At 32.2% G+C, this 7,230-nt stretch overlaps 1 long non-coding RNA gene across 1 annotated transcript; it reads right to left on the reverse strand.

The window, feature by feature from the left end:
- Window positions 1-3,990: 3,990 nt before the first annotated feature.
- Window positions 3,991-6,086, reverse strand: LOC139510707 (uncharacterized). Its single transcript, XR_011661965.1, has 3 exons — window positions 5,996-6,086; window positions 5,588-5,674; window positions 3,991-4,276 (listed from the first exon to the last, which is right to left on the reverse strand). It is a non-coding gene; the product is annotated as an uncharacterized lncRNA (long non-coding RNA).
- Window positions 6,087-7,230: the final 1,144 nt, after the last annotated feature.

The raw sequence follows: 7,230 nt of genomic DNA on the forward strand, positions 1-7,230 counted from the left end.
TGGATAAACGTCGGATGCTATACATGCATTACTCATCAGCCGAATTTCAAAATAGTGAATCCGTAAAATGACTACGATACTGTTATCTAAATACCTACCGCACAATATGTAGATTGTGATTTGGTTATTATATACATCGTATCGGTCAACCAATTTTTAATAGTGACGCTAAAACGAATGAAGTATGACCTTAATTTGTTCTTCCTCATAGCCCTGTTGGAGCATTGTTTTGGTAAGGCGTACATCCTTGTTAATAAAGTCCACTTAGTGTAAACATGCATATTAACATTGAAATCTAAACACTACTACTGGTAATTAATAACCTATTTTTAAATTTTTATTGAATGCAAAAAATGCGGCTGGGTGAGTATCGCAGTAAGACGTACATTTAAAAATAATAAAAGTATCGCAATGATTCATTTTTTTTTCATTCCTCGAAAATCGCAATGATAATGCACGTAATGATTTTCTGAATTTACACTATATGACGCAAAAGACGGTGGGTTACTGGTATGGATTTACACAATATGACACAAAAGACGGTAGGTTACTGGTATGGATTGCCTTTGCATTATTTTTTGGGTCTTTGGCTTTTTATTGTCTTCTTATTTCATTTGGTCTTTCAACTTATTTAATTTGAGCGTCACTGATTAGTCTTATGTACACGACATTCGCGTTCGGTGGAAAAACATTAAGCCTGGCATCTTTTATGAGCTTTCACAACCAATAAATTTTCATTCCGATGGTTTCACCATTCTAGTAGGCAGCCCTTTTTATTGACATGAAACATCATTGATAAGTTGATGCAAGTGTACTGTTTATAAAATGTTGAAACAATTGAAACATTTAGATTTGGCTTCCCCATGTACAAATTCCTTTAGACTTATTTGGCACTATTTTTAATATATTCTCAATGCTCTTCAACTGTTTTGATTCGAGGTGTCACGAAGCCATCATATGTAAGCGAAACGCGCGTCTTATTTACAACTCTATTATCATGGTATATTCGGTTTTCAATTTAAATACGTTCACCTTTGGAGTTATACACTTACCGACACGTATAGTTTGGAATTAAGATTTTTACTTTTTTGTATGTGGTGCTCTAAGAGTCCATTTGATGTGTTCAGCCTTAAATAGATGATTTTTATTGTTTCCTTTATATTATGGTGTAACGCCGTTGTCTACTGTTATATGGCGTTTGTCTGCTCTTAAATATGCTTAAGAATTTCTCTGAATGCGGTGTGGTTTTACTCATTGTTGGAGGTCGTATGATGATCTTTTGTTGTTAATTTCTGCGTCATTTGGTCTCTTGTGAATAGTTGTCTCATTGGTAATCATACCAGATCTTCTTTATATTATATCGAAACTGCAACGACCAATGTGTTTGTCCTTCGATATGATCCTGTAAATCAGTTACATCAGTGTTCTTACCTGCCTTATTTGTGTCTAGTTTATTTTTTTATCTTTAATTGTTGTTGTTAAATATATTTCACAGTTTCAGATAATTTATTATTTGTCATCATTTGACGTACTTGACGAGTTGGTTGGCCGTTATGGAATAACCGTTTCACAGATGATATCGGAGATGTTCCTTATGTCGTAACTACAATCCTCTTCCCTTTTCACGAGTGTGGCCTACATAGTGAGACTATTTACCGGGATTGTAAAAACATGATCAATATGACGGGTGCCACATGTGGAGCAGGATCTGTTAACCCCTTCCGGAGCACCTGAGATCACCCCAAGTTTTTTGTGGGGTTCGTGTATCTTAGTCTTTAGTTTTCTATGTTGTATCTTGTGTACTATTATTTGTCTGTTTGTCTCTTTCTTTTTTAGCCATGTCGTTGTCAGTTTATTTTCAATCTATGAGTTTGACAGTACCTCTGGTATCTTTCATACCTTTTATATCAATAAAACATTTCACCTAATTTGCACTTACGATGGATGACACATATGTAGCAACATCTGTTAACCTGCCGTATCAGAACCTGGGATCACCGAGTCTATTGGTTGGATGCGACTTGCTGAATCCGATGTTTTCAATGTGATGGTTAGTAAGCAAATGTTTGTCTGTTCGTCGATTTTTTTTCGGTACGGCGTTGTCAGTTTGTATTCGATTTTAATATTCCGTTGGTACTCTTCTATACTGATGGTTTGATTTAACAATGTCAGCATGAGTTTAGGGAGTTTTATCATTTGGTTAACTATCTTACTATGATATTCTGATTTCTTTTAAGATTATATCACCATGACATTTTGTAAATGCAATTCTACTGAAGCCGTTTGAAAGAAACGTGGAGGGATTGTTTCCATTATGTAAATCAAGCATATAATTCCGTCATTTTGACTCGATTAATTTTGCATTTATCTTGATGTGTCCAGAAATAGAGAAACAAATACAAAAGCTTAAAATGCACTTTTTAGCCAGCAGATATATACAAAAACCATCAAAGAAACAATAGAAATTGAGAAAGGAAACGGGACAGTGTGTCAAAGAGACAATAGCCCGTCCAAAGATCAGACAACAGCCTAAAGCCACCAATGGGTCTTCAACGAAGCGATAATATCCGAAAAACCCCTAAACAATCATGTATACTAGTTCAACGAAATGGACGCCACACTAAAGAAAATTAAAACACAGACCATACAGGACAAACCACTAAAAGACTTACATAGATTTAACCGTTGGTTTTCCAGTTTGAGTGGTTTTACAACAGTAATTTTTAGAGCCCTTTATAGCTTGCTGTTAGGTGTGAGTCTAGGCTCCGTGTTGAAGACCTTACCTTGACCTATAACGGTTTACTTTAATAAATTGTGAGTTGTCTCATTGGCACTCTTACCACATCTCCCTAAATCTATTATAGAATCGATTTTTTTCTTTTTCTACAATATATTTGTGCAAAATATGAAAACATTCAACGAGGAGACATGCTCATGGACCTTTTTAAGCAGCCAATACAATATTTCCCTTTAAATGAGTGGTTATTTTTCACTGTGGCATATATTTCATGGGTTCTAATTGTGTACCATTCCTGGATATTATGTGTACTCATACGAAGTCAAAATAACACAGAATCTTTACATAGACCCAAACATAGCATCATAAAAATTTCTTTAATTTTACTTTGTATCTCAAATATAAAGGATAATACCGACTGAATAAGTTTTGACTCATATGGCATACTTCAACAAGATTCTATTGCAAAAGTGTTTATCTCAACATGCCAATTGTGAAGTTCCAATTTCTCATCAGTAACATATCCTCTGTTCCGACGTATGGATACAAATACCAGTTAAAACATTCAACTAGTCTTGTTCACACTAAATGGGATTCATTAACAGGGGTTTGATACCTTTATTTGTCGTTTTAATCTTTTAATGGGATTGCTACATTGGTAAATGACTGGTGCCATCCTAAATTAGATTGATTTAATAATCTTTTTTCCTGCTGTAAAACTCTACATTATACACACAAAAATATTTCCTAATTTACGTAGTGACTGGGAACATTTTGGTACTGCGAAGCAATCTTGTTGATTATGTAGTAATTCTGATAAAAAACAAAATCATAATTTTTATTTGAACGTAAAATCCAACCTTGTGTATGAAGCCTGGAGACGGAAATTGATATATTTGGGATGATGGAAACAAAGGCAAGCAAAACTAATGGTATATTGTGGTATGAAATGAATATGTATTTCTCACCGAGATCCCCCCCCCCCCCCCCCCCCCAGTTTTTGGTTGGGTTTGTGTTGCTCGGTCTTTTGTTTTCTATGTTGTCGTTTATATACAAATGTTTGTCTATTTGTATTTTTTTCTCTTTGTTTTTTTAACTTTGTTTATTTTCGACAAATGAGTTTGAATGTCCTTCTGGTATCTTTCGCAACTTTTTTTCTCAAAATGTTGTAAGAAGCTAGTCTGGTCACCATTTAAATGGATGTAAATTTACACATTCTATAGTTTTTATCTTTTGAAGAATAACGATATACAAACAGAAACACTTTTTATCGAATGTGTTATAAAATATGAAATACAAAGTTAGATGATAATTACAATGTTATATAAATAAAATTAACAGTCTGGTTGATTGTGAATGGATTCCAACAATATAACAGCAAGTGGACATTCTTGTCACGGTCATTTGCGTCGTCGAGTAACGTTTGTAGGTTCATTTTCTGAGTTTAAATGATGTCATACTGGTTCATTAACATCATATCCATGAAGCTCATCGGTCTATTTTGTCTGTTCATCATTCTACTCAAAAACCATAAAGTTCCTGTTAAATATAAAATATAGAATTAGAGAAATAAACGCACCGTATTGTAAACTGACCAACATAGTCTATTTTTTTATTTTACATTCGCTAGACCATATATCATTGGTATGGACAATGTTTTGCTAACAGTTTAAATGAATCCAGAAAAACAAACCTTGTAGGCAGAGTTCAAGTTTTATGAAGTTAATGCTTACAAAATCCAAAATTCTTCTGAGTTAAAAGTTTCAAAAGTAAACAGAATAGCGATTTGGGAATAGTAATAAAAGTAGAACTTAGAGTATATGTGTCATTGCAAATTTGATAAACTAGTATGATCATAAAGACTTTGGGCTTGCAGCAATTGGAGCCTGTAAAGAGATATTACACTGATGTAGCAATTAAATTTAAACATAGATGAACAAGTTTTTGTTAATTTCGTTAAATTATATGCAATAATTTAGATACTTTGATTTCTTTTATAATGTTTTAAAATTTCAGTTTTGCAGAATGTGATTCCATGTTAACGCAATATTTACATAATGTACTGACATACCTTTAGTAATAATTAATTGACCGTTAATTCAAGGCCAATTGCCATGTTTTACATGAATTTTACATTATCATGTCATTTATATCAACAATATATGAAATATTATACAATCGTAAATAAGGTTTTATTCAAGCAATTTTTAACACTAGGTAAATATATAGGATAATTGCAGGAACGCTGAAATACATTCCGCAATTTAAACACGGCTTTTGTTTCTGTATTTAGTGATGGTAGATAAGCTAACGACACCACGACTATTATCAAAATAATAGTATCGTTCAAAATGAAATGTTATTGATGAAGGTAAATCCGGGAAGTTTCGGAATAAAATAAAGTGCTGTTTTCATTTTGTTTCAAAGCAAACTGGATAAAACATTATGGAAAGGGGAAAAGTTAAACCTTAAATTAAACAAAAACTTAATGAAAATGTAGCGCAGATTTCAGAGTTATAACACAAAAAAAATGTAGGTAAAGCTGTTCATGGAAATTGTAAAGCGATAGTCTGCTTAAATTGATTATATTCCATTAATAAGAAAGTGAGATTAGCGTTTTTATTTTTTTTCATGTGTCTAAACTTAATGGCCAATCAACGCTTACATCATGGAAAACCAAAGCATGAAAAGCTAACTGACTTTTGAAACAAAATACCTAATTATTTATTTGCTGTGTGTATTCCCATACGTGTTGAAGGTCAAATGAATCGTATACAATGTATATAAGTCGTGTTTTGATAAATAATCCAAAGATTTCCTTTTATCAACATTAAACAGTAAAGCACTTACCCATATTTTGTGCCTCACAGATTGCCAGAAGAAGGGCACATAAAATCAGAACAAGAAGAAAATTCTTCATTGTAAATTCGTGGTTATCTGAAATGAACAGTGAAATTATTGCTTTATACAGATTTAAGTTAATTAAAGTATGAAGTAAAAAGCTCTTTGCATTTAGATAATTTTAGCTGAAATAAATAAACTACGCGAATTGATATGTATAAATGAAAATTACTTTAATAAAGAATGAAATAGTTGCAATAATATTTATTTTTATATTTCATTAATTAAACAATATCTCTATTGAATACATTTTTCACTAAAATAACTAGATAAATATAAGTAACCAAGAAAGGTTTAGAGAAATAAACCTTTTTGCAAAATGTGAATTACATTGTATCCTAAAATATGATATCCTACCTGAATAAAGGTGCTAAAACCTTGACAAATTAAGACGCAAATTGCTTTTCTGTGCTTTGCTTTGCTTTTTATATGGACAGGCGAAGAAAATATTTACTCATTTGCATATACGATGACAACAAAGGGTCATGGTTCACACTATAATCATAGCTTCATTTATTAATATAGAACCTGCTGAACTGTGATTATTGCGTATATCAATCATCAAAAGATCAGCAAGTAATCATAAAATTGTCATATAACATTCGTTTGATGAACTTACGATATAAGGAAAGGAAGTGAATATCTTATTGGCAATTTCTGTTTTCTGATCATGACCATTTTACAATTTCACAAAAATAGGTGTATGTTTATGTATCGTTAACGGCAGGTAGTATTTCGTTTCAACGCATAAGTTAACACTACATTTTGAGAAATCAACATACTTTTTCGAGAGGTATAGTGAAAAAATTAATGATCATATCGACACCAAATTGGAATTATTTAACATCATCGTTTAAAGATAACATGCTTTCTCTATGAAGTATCATTTACTACAATATATAGCAGCGTATTTTCAGTATAATTAATAAATCAAGTACTCGGGTAGCGTTTTGTATGTTGCTATATCTGATAAAGCCTTGAATGTATAGTGAGGTAGTGCTATGACGTAAAATTTACACCGAAGCTCATTAGAATGATTTTTTCTCTGTACTCAAGGACGTGTACTGTTGCAATTTTAATGTACTGATTGAGATATGTAAACACCTGGACGATGGGGCAGAGGGTATAGTATTACTAAGTAATGGGATGTTCACAATAAGAAGTTTGAAATCAACACATTTGTCATGTTTTAATAAGAAGTCTTCTATTGTGTCAATATCGAGGAAAAGATCAAGACACGAAACACGTTTTAGCTTCGATATTTACCATCATCTCAAAGCCAGTCGAATATATGAGAGGACATCATTAATATGTCTGCAAGAAAAAACAAATACCTTTGTAATATGCTTTTTTTTTGTCTTTTTGTCTCTATGTATGTTCTGTTTATTCCTCATTGTCATAAAACGTTTGAATATTGCCTTTATCGGTACTTCAATTTTATTATTTTAGGTTGAAAAAGAATATAACAAATATGGCTATCCAGTAAGTCACACACAATTAAACCAATATCAGTTTCTTCGATGTAACATGCTTTTGAAACCTGTTGATACATATATTTTGGCATTCCACAAAGTCATTCCTATCCATGACTG

This window comes from Mytilus edulis, chromosome 2 (genome assembly GCF_963676685.1).
Source record: "Mytilus edulis chromosome 2, xbMytEdul2.2, whole genome shotgun sequence".
NCBI lineage: Eukaryota > Metazoa > Mollusca > Bivalvia > Mytilida > Mytilidae > Mytilus > Mytilus edulis.